We start from the raw sequence: 22,014 nt of genomic DNA on the forward strand, positions 1-22,014 counted from the left end.
GACAGTTTGGACGGTCTAATCACACGAGTGAGACATACATTAAATGTGACGCAAGATCAACTGAAATAATTAATCTTGTAACAAACTCAATTCAGCTTGCAGAACAATCCCCTTTTCCAGAAACCCCAATAAGATATTAGTTCAGTATGGAGCACTGTGCAGACGAAGCTCATGTACAGCTCAATACAACCCAAGCTGTCCAGAGTGGAATATTGAACAGGGCACAGTAGCACATTAATCTATAAATCAGGACGAGATAGCTGTCCATTGTGGGGACTTCTATTGACTACAGCATTGAAGTGATCTGTAAAGGTGGAGCGGTTATCGTCCCAGGATATGGAGCTGCATAGACTCTCCAGTGCATTGCTGTCTGTATCAAATCTTTGCCCAATATAGGGAGACTTTCAGCCCATGCTGGAAGTGATAGGATGTACAGGTCCCATCCATTTACAGCTTCATATCCGCGTTGTTTCTGTACATGTGAAAATCACTGCCCAAGAGATAGAACATAGAACATAGAACATAGAAGAATACAGCGCAGTACAGGCCCTTTGGCCCTCGATGTTGCGCCGATCCAAGCCCACCTAACCTATACTAACCCACTATCCTCCATATACCTATCCAATGCCCGCTTAAATGCCCATAAAGAGGGAGAGTCCACCACTGCTACTGGCAGGGCATTCCATGAACTTACGACTCGCTGAGTGAAGAACCTACCCCTAACTTCAGTCCTATATCTACACCCCCTTAATTTAAAGCTATGCCCCCTTGTAATACCCGACTCCATACGCGGGAAAAGGTTCACACTGTCAACCCTATCTAACCCCCTAATCATCTTGTACACCTCAATCAAGTCACCCCTAAACCTTCTTTTCTCTAATGAAAACAGCCCCAAGTGTCTCCGTCTTTCCTCATACGATCTTCCTTCCATACCAGGCAACATCCTGGTAAACCTCCTCTGCACCCGTTCCAGTGCCTCCACATCCTTCCTATAGTATGGCGACCAAAACTGCACACAATATTCCAGATGCGGCCGCACCAGAGTCTTATACAACTGCATCATGACCTCAGGACTCCGGAACTCAATTCCTCTACCAATAAAAGCCAGTACGCCATATGCCTTCCTCACCGCACTATTTACCTGGGTGGCAACTTTCAGAGATCTGTGTACATGGACACCAAGATCCCTCTGCTCATCCACACTACCAAGTATCCGACCATTAGCCCAGTACCCCATCTTTTTGTTATTCTTCCCAAAGTGAATCACCTCACACTTAGCTACATTGAATTCCATTTGCCACCTTTCTGCCCAGCTCTGCAGCTTCTCTATATCCTGCTGTAACCTGCCACATCCTTCCTCACTGTCAACAACTCCTCCGACTTTCGTATCATCCGCAAACTTGCTCACCCAACCTTCTAACCCCTCTTCCAGGTCATTTATAAAAATGACAAACAGCAATGGTCCCAAAACAGATCCTTGCGGAACACCGCTAGTGACGGCACTCCATGAAGAAACTTTGCCATCAACTACTACCCTCTGTCTTCTTCCATCCAGCCAATTCCTAATCCAAACCTCCAACTCACCCTCAATGCCATATCTCCGTATTTTCTGCAGTAGCCTACCATGGGGAACCTTATCAAACGCCTTACTAAAATCCATATATACCACATCTACCGCTTTCCCCTCATCAACCTCCTTCGTCACCTTTTCAAAGAATTCAATAAGGTTTGTGAGGCACGACCTTTCCGGAGAATCAGTTTAAATATGAACAAATGTCATGGAAGGATATGTTCACAAGCTTCAGAATGCTGAAACGAAGCATTTTGATAGCATCTTGCAACGCAAGCCAGTGTTTACAAGAATGATGGTGGAATGCATATTGGCTGAGTTCAGATGATAGCGAGTTTTGTATGAACATTTTGTTCTGCAGCTTTGGGGGTGGGTCAGCTGAGTCTTTGACTCATTGGGCTGAATCTAACAATAATTTGTCTCAGTGTCATTTTCATTGAGTGGGAGGGAGACATTGTCTGCATGAAGCCGAGCTAGTTTCTTGGTGCTATCTTATCGAACTCAGCTCGTTATCTACTTACACCCTCATGGTGTCCCTCTCATTCAATGCCAACCTGATTTTCCCACCCATCATGGCTAGTGGTACTCACCTTCGCCCAGATGTGCCTGGATATTCCGTAACCCCTGACTCTGGTACCATTTTTAAAAGGCAAATGGGCACATGGTCGAGCTTTCTCCGTTCAAATCTGCCCTGCACAGTTTACCCTGACCATGGCAGATAAGAGACAATTATGCCACGTTTGGTTGACAGGGTCACAGAGCTCCTCATGGATGGGCTAGTATAGAGGGGGACCATTCTCTATTAGAGAAGGCCACACCACCAAACCCACCGAATAAGATCTGAGTTCATCACCCAACTCAGTGCAGTATCTGTGGTCGAAGGAATTCCCAGAAATGCGGGACAAGCGTCAATAACCATCCCCGCTCTGCCAGAGTAAGAGTCACTGTATTCTTTCTGCTCCATGACACTCATTCTATATCCATTATGGCACCTACCCTCTAACATAGCTCATGCTGCAACACATTCAATACTGCATATAGTACCTTATTTCTCCCTCTCGATTTCTCAGACACAATGTCCCCAAGCGATTACAGTATATTCTGGAGAATGTTGTTGCCACAATTCCCTGGATGATGTCGTTTGTAGAGTACTCCATAGAATTTTCCAAGTAATTCCCAGAATCAGATAAACGTGAGGCGACCAGTGTGTAACACATCAGGGGAAGGAGCAGCATCGTCTTCGGTCAAATCACATATGATATAAATGCATCAGGAGGTCATTCAACCCATCGACTCTGCCCTTCCATTCACCCAAAGTCAGCACCAAAACAGTTGACTTATTATAGGAAATCGATGTCGAGTAGAGAACTTTTTTTTTATCCTCAGCTATTACCTTGACCATTATCTGACTTATAGCTGCTTTACTGTTATCAAAGTTCCTATTGTCCTTTGTCTGTGACTATTCCTGTCTTTAGCAGTTACATAGTCTGCCACTCGGTTCTCTGGATGGCTAGTTTGTGATGCAGAGGGAGGCCAACAGAGCAGGTTCAATTCCCCACATTGACAGAGGTTACCATGAAGAGCTGGCATTCTCAACCTCACCCCCTCAGCCAAGGTGTGGTGATCCTCAGGTTAAAACACACCGAATAGTCGTTCTTTAATGAGAGAGCAGCCCCACCGTCCTCAGAGATTATGGTAACTATATGTATCACTTTTTAAAAAATATTTTCTGCATCCCTATTTCATTTCCCATTATATTTCTGTGTCTTCTTGTCAATCGTAATATTATTTTCCTCACTCTGCACGTTCATGCCCACTCCCCAATAATCTTTGATTCTGTTGTTATTCATGAACCTATCTGTCTGTGTCTCAAATACAATGAATGTCTCTGCATCCAGTGCTCTCTGGGGAAGAGTGGTTCAAAGTTTTACAACACTCTGAGACAAGAAAACAAATCTCCTTTTCTCTGTAATAAATTGAAGATATTTTTAATTGAAAATTAATAACCCATTAAATGTGCCCCCTAGATGCACTTTCAATCAGCTCTGTAGGAAGAATGTGTTCCTGCAGATGTACCCAGTCTGACTGAAAACACATTTGGAGGGCTATGTGTGAAGGGTTGCATTTTGTTTCCTGACCTGTGAAAGGATATAATTACATTGAAAGCAGTTTAGAGATCTTTCACTCACTTATTCCTCAGATGAAGGATTTATAAATATGGAGATTTAACAGGTTACCCGAGGAATGAAAGATGATCATACAGAGTCAAACAAAATCCTGTGAGGAGTGAATCAGGTGGATGCTCGATGGGTGCCATTATCGTACAAACACCCCAATTCCTCTTTCCAAGTTTTTCCTCCCTGAAACTATTGCTCCAGCTGTTGGTCATGCTGCAGACCCAGATTCACTGAATACAGCCCCCATACCCCACTCAGGGTTAGTTGAATTAAATCCCCTGCTCTCCTTGTTTGTAACATTGCAGAATGCATCTTCTGGGAAAATAAGCAGTTACTTTGCAATAATAGAACATAAGAACATTAGATGTAGGAACAGGAATAGGCCATTCGACCCCTCAAGCTTGCCCTGTCATTAAAAGTAAGAACATAGCTGGTCGACTCCAAGGCTCGACTCCACTTTCCTATCAACTCCTTGTATCCTTCAAATCGCAATTATGTCCAATGACATCAACCCAATGTCTAAATACATTCAGTTATCTAGCCTCTAAAACTCTCTGACTTGGGAAATTCCAGACATTCACTACCTTCTCAAAGAAGACATTTTTTTACATCTCAGTTTTCAATCAATACCCCTTATTCTGTGTCTGTGTCTTCAATTTCGATACTTTGTCCATGAATGGAACCGTTTTCTCAACAACTACCTTCGTTAAAACCCCTATGGATTTTCTATGTTTCAATAATATCATCCCTCATTCATTTCAACTACAATGATTAATCACCTCACCATTTTGGATGCTCTTGATATTCAACATTTTCACCCCAGTAATAAGCCTAATGAACAACACCAGTTACTTGATGCACCAGCATGCTAAATTTCTGTTTCAAACATGGAACATCCCAATCCATATGTAGTGCATATTTATTTGGATTCCTCTCCATGAAAAAAAATAGCCTGGCTTTTGGTTGCCAGTGCCAGAGTGCATGACCTCATACATTTTTTTTTTACCATAAACTCCATCTGTGAACTATTGGCCTAATCTGTATACCCTTTCAGATTTCTTGCATCCTCACTGAAAAATGCGCTCCTATGTATGTTTGTACCATTTCGCAAATTTAGATACATTTTGCACTCAGCCCCCACCTTCAAGCCATCAGTCTCAATTGTAAATAACTAATGCTAGAAGATTGATATTTATGATACTCCAGGAAATACGTATTTTTAAATTGATAAGGACCGATTAATTCAGCCAAGACGAAAGTGTGCACTGCAGATGCGGGACATCAGAATCGGGAATGTTGTGCTTGAAAAGTACAATAGGTCACGCAGCATCCGTGGAAAGGAGAATCAATGTTTCAGGTATAAACCCTTCATCAGGAATGAAGCTTATGGGTCAAGGGACTAAGTGGTACATGGGAGGGGATGGGGTTCGTGGGAAGATAATTGAGTATGCGATAGGTAGACGAAGGTGAGGGCAAAGGTGATACGTCAGAGAGGAGGGTGAAGCAGAAAGATGGGAAAGGTGATGTAAAGGTCAGCAGGGCTGTGCCGAGTTGGAGGCTTGAGACGGGGATAATTTGGGTGGAGGGGAAATGAGGAAACTAGTGAAATCTACATTTATCTCGTGTGGTTGCAGAATTCCAAGTCAGAATATAAGGCATTCCTCCTGCAAGCGCCTGGTGGTAAGTGTTTGGTGATGGAGGAGGCCCAGGACCTGCATGTCATTGGCGGAGTGGAAGTGGAAGTTGAAATTTTCAACCACGGGTCGGTGGGGTTAGTTGGTGCGGGTATCCCAGAGATGTTCTCGGAAACAATCTGTGAGTAGGCATCCTGTCTCCTCGATTTAGAGACCACATCAGGTGCAACGGAGACAGTAGATGACGTTGTTGGAAGTAGAGGTAAATTTCTGCCAGATATGAAAGGATCCTTTGGGGCCTTGGATGGAGGTCAGATGAATGGAGTGGGTGCAGATTTTGCACTTCCTGTGGTGGAAGTGGAAGGTGCCGGGAGTGGGGTGTGGGCTGATGGGGGTGCATGGATTTGTCAAGGTAGTTATGGAGCAAATTATCTCTCCAGAACGCTGATAGGGGTGGGGAGGAAACAATATATCAGCTGGTGCGGTCTGTTTGCCAGTGGTGGAGGATGATACGATATATGTGTATATTGGTGGAGTGGAAGGTGAGGACCGGGGGTGTTCTGTCCTTGTTACTTTGAGAGGAATGGGGTTCAAGGGTGGAGGTACAGGAAGTGGAGGAGATGTGCTGGACAGCATCATCGACCATGTGGGAACGGAAATTGCAATCTTGCAAGAAGGAGGCCATCTTTGATTTTCTGAGGTGGAATTGATCATCCTGGAAACCGATGCGCCAGAGGCAGAGGAATTGGGAATAAGGGATGGAGTTTTTACAGGACCTCACCTCCGTCCACGACCCCAGAGAATCCTTCCACATCTGACAGAAATTTACCTCTACCTCCACCAAAGTAATCTACTGCATCTGTTGCACCTGACGTAGTCTCTTATACATCGGGGAGACTGGACGCCTACTTGTGGATTATATCAGAGAACCACACCGTGGCAGAACACTTCAGCTTCCCCTTCCACTCTGCTAAGGACATACAAGTGTATCGCTAAGGACATCGCTAAACCCTTCTCACCCAATGCCCGGAGGAAGAACACTTCATGTTGCACCCTGGGACCCAGACACCACACGGGATTAATCCGGATTTCACCAGTTTCTTCATTTCCACTCCCACCACATTAGCCTATTCCCAAGCCTTCAATTCTACACCGCCCGTGACCTGTTCATTGTATTTCCCATCTGTCTGCTCAACCCTCCTCTCCGACCTATCACCTTCACCCTCACCTTCATCTTCATATCGCAATATCATCTAGATTTCCCCAACCCCTTCCCCCTCCCATTAATCTCTCAGTCCTTCAGCCCACAAAGCCCACTTCCTGATGAAGTGCTTATGGCTGAAACGTTGATTCTCCTGCTGCTCGAATGCTGCGTTACCTGTTGTGCTTTTCCAGCACCACACTCTCAACTATTACTCAGGACACTCAATTTCCTGTTTGTTAACAAATCCTCATTCCATGCTAATAAGAGATCTGTCATACTGTGAGCTCCTGTCCTGTGTAAGAACCTTAATTTTGTTGTAATTATAGAAACTATTTGGATAGCGCAATGAACTGTCTGCAGTTCCCCTTTATCAAGTCAGCTTCTTTTTTATATTCTCAGAGATCTCCAGCAAAATTTGGCCAGATTTTAAAGGACAAACATTATCACCCTTTCACAAAACCATGTTGAATCTGCGTGAAGCTTTTCTAATTATCCTGTCATTTCATCCTCAACAACGTACTCTGGCAGACTCTCAGCAATAATTGTCAGGCTAAATGGTCTGTAGGTTCATGCTTTCTTCTTTCTTCAAGACAAGTGTCAGATTGGAGGTTCTCCGATTTCACTGGAACACTCCTACAATCCAGAGTATTGTGGAATATTTCACACAGTGCCGCCAGTCACTCTTTTAACCATTTGTTTTAAAGTGTGGCGTCAGCTGCTGCTGAGCTGTTTACCCTCAATCGCATCTGTTTGTCAAAAACATTGTTCCTTTTCTTTGAGACAGTTCATCGACCCAACTTCGTTAAAAATCACACAACATCAGGTTATAGTCTAACAGGTTTAATTGGAAGCACACTAGCTTTCGGAGCGACGCTTCGAATTAAACCTGTTGGACTATAACCTGGTGTTGTGTGATTTTTACTTTGTACATCCCAGTCCAACACGGGCATCTCCAAATCATCCCCCAACTTCATCTACCTACTGCATTCTCAGCGACTCCTCCCCAGCCCCACCTCCCCACCACTTACCTCTCAGCCCCCAGCACATAAACTTCATTCCTGAGGAAAGGCTTATTCCCGAAACATTGATTCTCCTGCTCTTCAGATGCTGCCTGACTGGCTGTGCTTTTCCAGCACCACACTCTCGACACCAACTTGTCACTGTCTTGTTTATGTTCCACACAGACCTCAACACACTTTACAATGGTAACTACATGCATTCAGGTTATCACGGATTCAGACTCCACACAGATTTGCTGATACGTTCACTAGTGTAAGCAAGCGCAAGACTGATGTACTCCCACGGGCAGACTGAAATCTTGACACACATCAGAGTGAGTGAAACATTGACAAGTTGGCCATGGAGCAAGGCAAATACTTACAGACTCCACTTATCTGTATTAATGTCGGTGTCTGAGTGAGTGTCCAGATGTCTCTGTATTTGCGTCAGTGTATCTGTGTGTATCTATGTTAGTCTCTGTAGTGTTGAAAATATTCCATGACATGCGTTCTGAGGAAGGTTCACTTGACCCGAAGCGTAAGATTTCATGTCTCCCCACAAATGCTGCCAGACATGCTGAACTTTCTGTTGTTGGCAATCTTTGCTGGCCTCACTAGGTGCCTGCACAGTTGGCAGCGGGAGATAAAAAGCATCAGGGATTCAGTCTGAGCAGGAGGGGAGGGGGGTGGGGGGGGGGGGGGGGGGCAGCAGCTCTCAGCACCATCTAAACTGACAGCACGATCAACGCACAGACACATACACACGTGCGCGCACACAGACACACACATGCAAATCCAGCCTATTCTATCTCTCCGTCTCTCTGTCACGCACACGCACACATAGATGCGCAAACTCTGTCTCTCTCTCATACACATAAACACACACACCCCACATATGCAGCCCCATCCCCAACACCCCTCATGAGGGGTGCTGTTCATGTGCTCCCTCTGCAATGTGGAAATCATTTGTTTTTGGGCATATGCCTTACACGGTTTACACGTTAAAGATTGTTTCCATTGCAATTGTATCCAAGCTACTCTAAGTCAGCCATTTTGTATGGAGGTGAGATGAGTTTTATTGCACTTTCTGTAACTTGCAATGCTTAGTGTCTTACCCTTCCGAGCATCTTACATGTGAGCAATGTTTGAAAAGCCCTAAAACAGACCAGCAGGATGTGGCATTGTATCATGTTAAAGAAAAAAAAGACAGCCATAGGGAGAGGGATAGACGTTTGACGCCCATTTCAGTGATTCACTCCCAAACCAAACGAGCGTCTGTTCCAGGGAGATACACACACAGAGATACAAACATAAATACAGAAGTGCATATAACATGCGCGGGTGTACGCGTGCACATGCACACACACACAGACATAAACGCGCAAATCTATACATAGACACACAGACACACATAGATTGATACAGCACAGAAACAGACCCTTCAGTTCAACCAGTCCATGCTGACCATAATCCCAAACTAAACGAGTCCCACCTTTCTGCACTTGGCTCAGATTTTTCCAAACGATCTCCTATTCACGTATTTGTTGAAATGTCTTTTGAGCATGGTAACTACACCCACATCCTCCACTTCCTCTGGAATTTCATTCCAGACACGAATCACCCTCAAAGTAAATAATGCCCCATGTCTTTCTTTAAATGTTTCTCCTCTGACCTTAAAAATATCCACCTGGTCTTGAAATCCCTCATCCTGTGCAAAGTAAATATACCATTCACCTTATTTATCCTCCTCATTACTTTAGAAACTTACGTAAGGTCACACCTAACCTCCTACCCTCCAGTGTAAAAGGTCTCAGCCTCTCCAATTTGTCTTTAAAACTCAACCACTCTATTCCTAGCAAAATCCTGGCAAACCTTTTCTTACCCAGCTTGATAATATCTTCCCTATAAAAGGACAACGAGAAATGGATGCAGTATTCCAGAAGGGGAAAGAGGACTGCAGATGCTGGAGACCAGAGTTGAAAAATGTGATGCTGGAAAAACACAGAAGGCCAGGCAGCATCCGAGGAGCAGGAGAATTGACGTTTCGGGCATAACCCCTTCTTCAGGAATGAAGCTGGTGTGCCAAACAGGCTGAGATAAAAGGTAAGGGGGAGGGGATTTGGGGGAGGGGTGCTGGGAATACGATAGGTGGAAGGAGGTGAGGGTGAGGGTGATAGACCGGAGAGGGGGTGGGGGCGGAGAGGTCGGGAAGAAGATTGCGGGTCAAGAGGGCAGTGCTGAATTCGGGGGTTGGGACTGAGATAAGGTGGGGGGAGGGGAAATGAGGAAGCTGGAGAAATCTACATTCATCCCGTGTGGTTAGAGGGTTCCTAGGCGGAAGATGAGACGCTCTTCCTCCAGGCGTCGTATGTCAGGATCTGGTGATGGAGGAGGCCAAGGACCTGCATGTCCTTGGCGGAGAGGGAGGGGGAGTTTAAGTGTTCAGCCACAGAACAGTTGGGTTGGTTGGTTCGGGTGTCCCAGAGGTGTTCCCTGAAATGTTCCGCAAGTAGACGGCCTGTCTCCCCAATGTAAAGGAGATCACATTGGGTGCAACGGATACAGTAAATGATGTGTGTGGAGGTGCAGGTGAATTTGCGACGGATATGGAAGGATCCATTGGGGCTTTCGAGGGAGGTGAGGGGGGAAGTGTGGGCGCAAGCTTTGCAATTCTTGCGATTGCAGGGGAAGGTGCAGGGAGTGGAGTTTGGGTTGGTGGGGGGTGTGGACCTGACGAGGGAGTCGCAGAGGGAGTGGTCTTTCCGGAATGCTGATAGGGGAGGGGAGGGAAATATATCCCTGGTGGTGGGGTCTGTCTGGAGGTGGCGGAAATGACGGAGGGTGATATGATGTATCTGGAGGTTGGTGGGTGGAAGGTGAGGACCAGTGGGATTCTGTCCTGGTAGCGATTGGAGGGCCGAGGTTCAAGGGCGGAGGTGCGGGAAGTGGAGGAGATGTGGTGGAGAGCATCGTTGACCACGTCGGAGGGGAAATTGTGGTCTTTGAAGAGGAATTGGTCCTCCTGGGAGCAGATGAGGCGGAGGCAAAGGAATTGGTGATATTCCAGAAGCCAACGTCCTGTACAACATCAACATACATCCTGTACACAATGGTCTGAGCAATGAAGGCAAACATGTTAAACACCTTTTTAACCACCGATGTGTATGTGATGCAAGCATCAATACCCCGGTGCTTGATTTCCATTCCACAACACTATCAATGGCCTAAGATTTAATTGTATTAATCCTCCTCTTGTTTGTTTAACCAAACTGCAATACATTGCATTATGCAAATTAAACTTCAGAGATATTACTGCTCCTCTCCACCCCCAATCCTGCCCCCAAACACACGACCCCTTCAGTTTTGTAAAGCTCTCCAGGAGATACACACTTTCCGGCCTTGATTTTCACAAAAAGCTGCGTTTGTTTAGCCTAGTGCAGGCAGAGGGAGGGCGGAGGGTTGCACTGCCGACTCAGGTGAGCAGAAGTTGAAAATTAATCAGTTGCTTTGTATCACTTAATAGTTTTAGGCTGATGGCAGTCATACATTAGATGCAGGAAATATTGATCAGTGTTTGGGGCTGGCAATTATTCTATTTCATTGTCTCTGGTGTCCAGTAATAATATCTATTCGAGATGATTCACAGCGCAGAGTGTGTCTGCATGATTCATTTCCCTCATATGGCAAACTACAGATAATAGCCATTTGAGTTGGACATTATAGCCAAGCAATTATAAATGTTAATAGTATATCTCAAAGACAGGACACACACACTCAACATGGGTAGCATGGTGGCTCAGTGATTAGCACTGCTGCAACACAGTGCCAGGGACCTGGATTCACATACCACCTCAGGTGACTGTCAGTGTGGAGTTTGTACATTCTCCATGTGTCTGACTGGATTTCCTCTCAGTGCTCCGGTTTCCTCCCCCAGTTAGTTATGCAAAATTGCCCATCGTGTTAGGTGCATTAGACAGAGGCAAATGGGTCTGGGTAGGTTACTCTCTGGAGGGTCAGTGTGGTCTTGTCTTGCCGAATCGTCTGTTTCCACACTGTAGATAACCTAATCAACATTCTACAGTTGAGACAAATATCTCACATCTGTTTAACAATTAAAAATATATCCCGTTATATTTCTGTAAAGTTAATGAGATTTTTAAAATCAATACTGAGCCAAAACCTTGCAGTTAAAACGTCACCCAAAAGATGATCATGGTTTCACTCTTTTGTAGTGTGTAGCGCCCATGTCAGAACAGGTTGATGAACAAACACAGAGGAGAATAATATTGCACCTTCAGGGTTCATTGCTGTGTATTAGTAGTGTCCCTACCTCTGAACACAAACATTTAGATTTAAACTTAAAAATGTGTTGCTGGAAAAACGCAGCAGGTCAGGCAGCATCAAAGGAGCAGGAGAATCGACGTTTCGGGCATAATCCCTTCTTCAGGGCTTATGCCCGAAACGTCGATTCTCCTGCTCCTTTGATGCTGCCTGACCTGCTGCGCTTTTCCAGCAACACATTTTTAAGCTCTGATCTCCAGCATCTGTAGTCCACACTTTCTCCCATTTAGGTTTAAACCCTAAAGAAGTGACTCAAAGGATTAATTTGAACGATTTTAGAATGATGACTTGATCGAGAAGGAAGAGATGACAGTATTGAGTTACAGAATGTAGGCCCAGGATGACAGAAAGCACAGTAATTCGTATTGATTCGAGTGAAAATTGCAATTTGTACAAATTTATAAAATCACAAGGCGTATGGATAGGGTGAACAGACAATGTCTTGCAAGGGTAATCAAAACTAGAGGACGTCGGTGAGAGGGGAAAGATTTGAAAGGGGCCTGATTTGCAACTTTTTTTACATGGGATGGTGCGTGTATTGAAGGAATTGCCAGAGTAAGTGGTAGAGACTGTTATGATTACGACTTTTGAAAGGCATCTGGATGCTCATATGAATAGGAATGGTTTTGAGAGAAATGGGCCAAATGTTGGTAAATGGGACGACGTTAATTTAGGATACATGGTCTGCGTGTATGAGTTGGACTGAAGGATTATATAGTCGTAGGTCTGTTTTCATAGTATAGTTCTGTATAGTTCTGTGACATCTTGATCTGATTGATCACGATCTCTTTGTAATTTTGGATAACCTTTTTCACTGACCACTATGCAGCCAACCTTGGTGTCATCTGCAAATTTGCTAATCATGTCATCTGTATTTTCATCTGAACCATTGATATAAATGACAAACAAAAGCAGATTCGGGACCAATATCGCTGCTCACAGGTCTGCATTCCGAATAGCGACCACTGGGACCATGACCACCCGTGTCTCCTGCCATTAAGCGGAAAAACACAAGACACACAGACGCACATTCAGAGGCACTTAGACAATGGTGTGTTTTTACACAGATGTAGGTAAGTTTTGAATTAATAAGTTGGTTAAACTTACAGTGCAATGACAGGAGAACTGTATTGACATACATATTAGCCATGATCAAAAAGCAGGGTACCTGGAGGGTTTCTTATATTTAGGCATTTTTATTACTCCAGTATTTGGTCAGTTGTATAAGGCTAATTTTGTGTATTTATTGGAAAGGATAAGGCAGGACCTCCAGCGATGGGGAGACCTGCCAATTTCCTGGCTGGGTAGAATAGCATTAATCAAAATGAATATCCTGCCCCGTCTCCTATATCCTATGAGAATGCTTCCGGTGATGCTGCCGAGGACAGCTTTATGTAAATTATACGGCTGGCTGAGTTCCTTTATCTGGAACCATAGGCGGCCCCTCATTAAGCTGAAGAAGCTACAGCTTCCACAGGCAAGGGGTGGATTGGACTTCCCAGATTTTAGGAAATATCAATTAAGTTCCCTATTAAGTTATATAGCTGATTGGGTCTTGTCTGATCCACAATCAATCTGGTTGGACATCGAGGCTTCTCAAGTAAAATACCCACTTATTAACCTTTTATTCTCAGACAAGAGGAAAATCATTACAGATCACTGTAAAAACCCTATAATACTGAATACAATCAAGGCTTGGAATATAATGCGGCAAAATGAGGGTAATTCACATAAAACATCCCCCTATGCACCGATAGTGGGAGCATGGGGATTCCAACCGGGGTTAACAGATGCCATTTTTAAACTCTGGAGAGCCAGGGGTATCTCATGTCTCAGGGATTTATTTAAAGATGGGGTCCTGATGTCCTTCGGACAGCTGCGTCAGAAATTCGGATTACCCAATGGAGACCTCTTTCGATACTTCCAAATTCGAGATTTTATACAGAAGAAGACTACGTTATTAGATAGTCTTTATAAATCCGATAGAGAATGTAGTGTCCTACGACCAGTGGGGGTATCTTCCGTCAGTAACATTTATCATTTGCTACATGATGAAGTATCGGGAGATATGGATAATCTGCTTAAAACATGGGATCAGGATCTGGGAGTAGAAATCTCCACAGAAACGTGGAATGATATCTGGGAAAATGCTAGAAGAATTACTATTTGTAACAGAACCCAGGCTATCCAGCTGAAGATACTTCATAGGGCCCATATAGCACCGGTTCGATTGGCAAAATTTAAGGCAGGAGCATCTCCAATGTGTCCTAAATGCAAAATAGAGGTGGGCACTCTTGTACATTGCTTATGGACCTGTCATAAGATCCGTAGATATTGGACTAAAGTAGCAAGTACCCTGACAGAAATTTTAGGAACGGAAATAAAAGTGGACCCCGTATCTCTCCTCTTGGGCTTTTCGAACTTTCCCTCCCTGGACACGTACGGGAAGAGACTATTATCTATTCTTTCTTTCTGTGCAAGGAAAAATATTTTGATGAACTGGGTGGCGGAAGGCCCCCCTGGACTTTCAAATTGGCACAGACTAATTATGGAATGTATTCCCCTTGACTTCCTTACAAATATGGTGCACCGAAAGACCGAATTAATTTATAAAATATGGCAGCCCTTTTTGAATTACATAAATACAGATATTTCAGCTATCCTAACAAGGGCTTTTATTTAATTGAGACTACAGACCTGGCTGGTCCGCGGCCCCTCGGGGGAGGAATCCCGCACGAATACGGGTTTTATCATATCTGATGTTAACACATCCCGAGCATGTAAGAGACTTAAATATACACCGTGGTTAGTTGTAGGTTAGATTAGTAGATAGTTGAGTTTTGTCTGTTTGTTTTTTGTTCTTTTTTTCGGTTTTTTTTGTTGTTTTGTTTTTTTTTGTCAAATTTTGGCTATTGTATATTTGAGCTAATTGTATATCAATGTTTATATCTGAGAGTTTTGTTTATTTTTGTAAACTTGTAAAAATGTTAAATTTCTAATAAAAATATCTATAAAAAAAAAGCAGGGTAGATTCGATGGGCGAAATGGACGAATTCCGCTTCAATTTCTTATTGTCCATGGTTGAACGGTATCAGGAATGTCTTTCCAAGAGAGCAGTGGAGGCTGAGTTTGATAAATACATTACTGCACATCTTTGGACTGTGGGAGGAAACCGGAGCACCCGGAGGAAACCCACGCAGACACAACACAGAGAGTCGCCTGAGGCGGGAATTGAACCCGGGTCTCTGGCGCTGTGAGGCAGCAGTGCTAACCACTGTGCCATCGTGCCGCCCACAGATTTGCTGTGCCCTTTTTTCTCAAACTGGGAGGTGACTTGCTGTGAAGCTATCACCCTTTAAAATTTAGTGGTCTCCCATTTAAGATTGAGATAAATATAATTCTTTCTCCTTCGTGTTGGACTGTCTGTGGCGTCCTCATGCCCAGGGTACAGTGAAGACTGAGTTATTGAGAATATACAAGACTGATCTCAATTGACATTGAAGGCCTGATGAAGGGCTTATGCCAAAACGTGGATTCTTCTGCAACTCTGTTCTCCAACATCTGCAGTCCTCACTTTCTACTAAGCTCAACTGACCTTTGATGGATGGGAGGGTCAATGTTTATTGGATAAAGCCAAGAAAGCCTTATTCAGCTACAGTCAGGCCCACCAGGATTTTCTAAATTGAACAGAAGCCTCTCAGGCCCGAATGGCCATTTGCTGGTCCTACCCCGTGTTTCTTTCAGTTTCTTTCAGTGCACTCCTTGAGGCTGTTAAAGAAGGACAGGACTATCTCATTTAGCCAGTAAGGATCGTTATAGTGAGACAGGAGCAGATGATTCTGGTCACTTACGTAGTTAAAAATTATGATTCTGGAAAACCACAGCCGGTCAGACAGCATCTGCAGAGCAGACGAGTCGGTGTTTCGAGCATGAACTCTTCATCAGAAATTGAGATTATGCTTGAAGCATTGGTTCTCCTGATCCTCGAATGCTGTCTGATCAGCTATGCTTTTCCAGCACCAAACACTTTGAATCTGACTTCTAGCATCTGCAGTCCTCACTCTCAACTATGTAGTTAGACAGGAATAGAATACAGCATTCAGTACATTACATAGCACAGGAGGAGGCCATGCAAACTTTCTCGGCTGCTAGACAGGAACAGGGGAGTCCTTATCAGCTAATAGACCCTACAGAGTTAAGATAATTTCTTATTTTCAGGTTGGAAAGTTGTTACTAGCGGGATTCTTCGGTGATCAGTGTGATGTGAGCAACTGTTTACAATCTCTATTAATGTGTTGCATGAAGTGGCTGAATGATTTGGAGCTCAATTTGCAAATACAACAGGATAATCGTTAAACAAGATGATAAGTAGAGACAGAGTGCCTGCAATGGGATACAGCCAGGGGAAGTTAGTGAGCAAGCCTTTCTTAACAAAGCAGCACAGTGTGGGAGAAGGGAAGTTTGTGTTTTGGGGAAAGGATAAAATAGCAGTGAATTATATAACTGGAGGGAGAGTGCAGAACTCGGTGGTACAGAGGGATTTCTGTATCCTGGTTCATGAATCACATCAAGTTAGTCTGCAGAAAAACAAAGTGATTTGGAAGGTAAACAGAATGATACTGTTTCTTGAAAAACCTACTGGGTATGATCTAAGCGACGTTTTACAGCCTCTGTACAAGGTATTGCTGAGGCCACATGTGATGTATTCTATGCAGTTTTGATCCCCTAAACTGAAACAAAGAACACAGTTGAGCTTAAAACTTTTCAAAGTGTTTCACTTTACTTTGTCTTGGGAGGAAGACATTATGCTATAAAGGATTAACTATTTATGCCTGAGAATAAGAGATGTTTTTATTGAACGCATATGGTCTTGAGGAGAGTGCAGCTGGTGAATATCTAATGGTATTCTTGGATGGGACAATAAATGTGGGGAAGTAATTTAAGAATATGTCACATTCATGGTATCCACAATTTATTTAGTTTATTTTTAAATTATTTTGGCACATGTAACAAACCTTCAAATCAAATAAGACTATTTTTTGCTAAGGAAATGGCTCTGGTGCAACACCATCAATGATTCACCAACACGGTGCAGTGAATGTGATGGAGTCCTAAAGGTCGGATAATGTTCAAAGAGACCTCACATAATCCAGTTTAGGTTCGGATAGCATTATTGTGCGATCCAACTCAGAGAAGGAGAAAATGTAACCTTCCTAAGAAGGAACGGCCTATTGTTCCCTCTCTCTTTCAATGTTCCTCCTCCCAGCAATATGTGTGAGCTGTAAACCCCTCAGTTATCTTTACAACTCATGGAAGGTTCCTTATGAGTATTCATTGCAATCTCCCGACTGCCTGATGCAAAGGGAATTCAGACAAACCCAACTGTTCCAAGAAGAAATCCCATTGCTAGCAGTTTGTAAGAGCAGAATGACTTCATACTTTGAATAGCATTTCGGAAAATCTGTCATTTTTCATTTAATCTTGACTTTACCTAATATTTGGCCAAAGTTCTTTCAAGTTATCACTCCGCAGTGATTTTTTAAAAAATTTGTCATCAAACATGTGATGTGTCTGCATTTTTAGAAAAGTATCCAACAGTATCCAAATTGTTGGTGATTCATCTTTCCATCATAGTTTAAGTAACTTTGTTTTAGTCAAACACTTGCTCATTTTAGTAGAATAAAGGTACCTGTCTGATTTGTTTCTAACACTGACCTTGACTCAGACTGAAAGGATAAAATCAACCATGAGGAAGTGAGGAATGCAGATGCTAGAGTGGTGCCAGAGAAGCACAGCAGATCAGGCAGCATTCGAGGGGCAGGAGAATCGACATTTCGTGCATAAGCCCTTCATCAGGAAGGGGTTATGCGTGAAACATTGATTCTCTGCTTCACGGATGCTGCCTGACCTACTGTGCTTTTCCAGCACCACACTCTTGACCTTGTCTCAGTCTGAGCCCTACATTATTTGTCTAATCATCACTTGGTTATATTTGACATTTGCTGTGTCCTGTGGTGGAAAGGGACTAAAAAACATATAGCAACCCGAACAGCAGTGAGCTATGGCCTGGTGAGCCTGACATCAGTGGTGCATAAGTTGTTGATGGGGATCCAGAGGGATTGGATATACATGTATTTGGAAATGCAATGATTGATTAGGGAAACGGTGTCTCAAGATCTTGATTGGGTTTTTCGATGAGGTAACAAAGAAGATTGATGAAAGCAGTGTGGGAGGCATTATTCATATAGAGTTCAGCAAAGCATTCGACAAGATTCTAACATGGCAGACAAGTTAGTAAATTTAGTTCATAAATGGATCCAAGGTGAGCTAGCCAATTGACAACAAAATGGAATTGTATGTCGGAGGTAGAGTGTGGAGTTATTGGATTGCTTTTCATACTGGAGGCGTATCACCAGCAGTGTGCCTTAATGATCAGTGTTGTGCCCACTGATTTTCACCATTAATGGAAATCATTTGGATGTAAATATGCTCATAATTAGCATGTATGCAGATGACATCAAAATAGATGCTGTAGTGGACAGTGAAGAAGATCACACTTGGAATATTGTGTGCAGTTCTGCTCGCATCAATATAGGAAAGTTGTGGACTCTTTACATAAGGTGCAGAGGAAATTTATTAGGATGCTGCCTGGACTGGAGGGCATGTCTTATGAAGAAAGGTTGAGGGAGCTAGGGCTTTTCTCAGTGGATTGAAGAAAGATGAGAAGTGACTTGATAGAGGGGTACAAGGTGTTGAGAGGCATAGATCGAGTGTATAGCCAGAGACTTTTTCCCATGGTGGAAATATCTATCATGAAGGGGCACAATTTTACGTAACTGGCGGAGGTTGAGGGGAGATGTCAGAGGTAGTATTTTTTTTAATTCAGAGATTCTAGGATGCGTGGAATGTACTGCAAAAGTGCTAATAGAGACAGGCACATTAGGGACGTTTAAGCAACTCTTGGATAGGCACATGGAAGTTGGTACACTGAAGGGCATGTAGGTTAGTTCGATCTTAAAATAGGATAAAAGTCCGGCACAGCATCGAGGGTCACCTGGTCTGTACGGTGAAGTAATTTATGTAATATTCTATGTTGTTACTTCAGAGTACAATAGGACCTTGATCAGATGGGCCAATGGGCCATGGAGTTGCAGATCAGTTTGATTTAGATAAATGTGAGATGTTGCATTTTGGAAAGGTGAAGCAGGGCAGGATTATCCTGTGAATGGTGGAGCCTGCGAAGTGTTGTTGAAAAAAAAGGATGCAGGCTTATTCTTCCTTGAAGGTGGAGTCCCAGGCAGACAGGCTGCTGAAGTAGTCATTTGGCATGCTTGCTTTTATTGGTCAGTGCATTAAGTATGGAAGTTGGGAGGTCATGTTACATTTGGACAGGATGTTGGCGAGGACACATTTAGAATACTGTATTTCATTTGGTTCATTCTGCTATGGAAAGGATGTTGTGGAACATGAGAGACTGCAGAAAAAATTTACAAGGACATTGTCAGAGCTAGAGGGTTTCACATAAAGGGAAGGTTGGACAGACTGAGGCCTTTTTTAGCCTGGAGCGACAGAGTGTGCGGGGTGAAATTATCAAGGTTTATAAAATAATGAGAGGCATGGATAGTATGAATAGCCAAAGCCTTTTCCCCACAGGAGTCCACAAAGAGAGGGCAAAGTATGACGGTGAGAGGGGAAAGGTTTAACAGTTATATTAGTGGCAACTTCTTCACGCACAGTATGGTGTATGATTGGAGTGATCTGTCACAGGAAGTGGTGGAGGTCGGGACAATTGCAACATTTGAAAGGCATATAAATGGGTGTATGAATGGGAAGGATTTATAGGGGTATCCGCCATATGTTGCTAAATGGACTGGATCAGATTAGTATTTATGGTCAGTGTGGATACGTACAACGAAAGGGTCTATTTCCATGGTATATGACTCGATATGAGAGATGATGAGAAGTTCAAAAACGGCATTTTGAGTAGAATTTTCTTCACCAGATGTCTACGGTGCCTTTCTGTTAACCTTTATTCAAAACCGAGTCTGTTATATATTTAATAGAGCAGTCAGTGACAGATAATGGGATGGTGTGAGTCTCTGTGCATGTATCGGTGTGCATGTCTCAGTGTAAGTGTGCGTGTGATTCTGTATGTTTCTGTGTGTATCTGCGTATGACTGTTCTTGTGTATCTGTGCGTACATCTGTTTCTGCAACTCTGTGTATCTGTTTGTGTGATGCTATGTGCTCATTTTGGTGCATGATCCCATGTGTAACACTGTATATCTACGTGTGCAACTTGACGTATGTCTCTGTGTATGTCTCTGTGGATGTGACTTTGTGAATGTATCTGCATAGTTATCTGTACATGTGACTCTGTGTGTGTATCTGTCTCCTTAACTCTGTTTGTCTATCTGTGTGCGTGACTCTCGTGACTCTGTGTGTTCATCTGTGTGCATGACTATGTGCATCTGTGTCTGTGGCCGGGTGTGTGCATCTGCGTGTATACTTGTGTGCGTGACTCTCTGTGTATTCCTGTGTGCATGGCTCTGTGTGTTTTCTGTGTGTGCTACTTGCTGGGTATTGCTGTGTGTGCATCTATGTGTGTGCATCTCTGTGTGTGCATCTCAATTTGTATCCCTGTGCATAAGTGTGCATGCGAGTCTGTGTGCATGACTCTGTGCATGACTCTATGTAGGTATCTGTGTGTGACTTGGTATATATATGTGTTCTTGACTGTATGTATGTCTGCGTGTGCCCCTGATTGTGTGACTCTGTGTGTCTGTGTATATCTGCGTGCATGACTGTGCTTGCGTGTCTGCGTCTGCATTTGCGTGTGTGACACTGCATGATTCTGTGTGTGTGACTATGCGTGTGCATCTGTGTGTATCTGTGCACGATTCAGTGTGTATGTCTGTGTATGTATCCATATGTGTGACTGAGTATGTTTGGTCGTGTCTGTGACTCTGCGTGTATCTGTGCACATGACACTGTGAGTGACTCTGTGTGTATATCTGTGTGCATGAGTCTGTGTGTGTTTTCATGTACATGACTCTGTGTGTAAATCTGTGCGTGCACCTGCATGCATGACTCAATGTGTGCATTTGTGTGCATGTCTCTGTGTGTGACTCTGTGTGAATGTGTCAGTATGTGTGTCTCTGTGTATGTCTGCAGGTGTCTGCATGCGCCTGTGTGTGCGTATCTATGTGTGTTATCTGTGTGTGTGACTCTGTGTTTCTTTGTGTGGCTCTGCACGTGACTATACATATCTGTGTGTGTGACTCGTTGTGTGGGTCTGTGTGAATATTTGTGGACGTGACTCTCTATGTATTTCTGTGAGTTAATTGCTGTGTCTCTCAGTGTATGTGACAACATATGTGTGTCTGTGTGTTTATCCATGCATGTGACTGCGTATGTTTCATCTTGTGTGTGACTCTGTGTGAGTCTGCCTGTGTAGCCGTGTGTGACTCTGTATCTGTATCCGTGTGTGTGAGACTCTGTGTGTGTATCTGTGTGCATGACACTGGGCGTGACTCTGTGATTATTGCATGCGTGACACTGTGTGTATGTGTGTACATTAGTCTGTGTGTGTTTCTGTGTATGTGACTGTGTGCATTTTCATGTAAATGACTCTGTATGTATCTGTGTGTGCATTGCTCTGTGTGTACGCCTGTTTGCGTGTCTCTGTGTTTGAGTCTGTGTGTGTGTCACAGTGTGCATTTGCATTTGTATCTGCATGTGCCTGGGTGTGCGGGTTTATGTGTGCCCCTGTGTGTGAGAGAGAGAGAGACGCTGTATGTGCATCTGTTTGAGTGACATTGTGTGTGATTCTGTGCATGACTATATGTATCTCTGTGTGTGACACAGTGTATGTATCAGTGTGCATATCTGTGTATGTGACTCTGTCTTTTTCTGCGTATGTGGCACAATGTGTGCGTATCTATGTGTGTGTTAATAGCTGTATGTGACTCATTGTGTTTGTCTGTGTGTGTGACTCTGTGTGTGCTTCTGTGTGCTTGACTCTGTGTGTATGTGTAGGTGACTCATTGCGTATGCCTGCCTGCGTATCCATGTACGTGACTCTGTGTGTG

The sequence above is a fragment of the Chiloscyllium plagiosum genome, unplaced genomic scaffold (assembly GCF_037043375.1).
Source record: "Chiloscyllium plagiosum isolate Xiang-an unplaced genomic scaffold, Cpla_swu_hap1 HiC_scaffold_53Y, whole genome shotgun sequence".
Lineage (NCBI taxonomy): Eukaryota > Metazoa > Chordata > Chondrichthyes > Orectolobiformes > Hemiscylliidae > Chiloscyllium > Chiloscyllium plagiosum.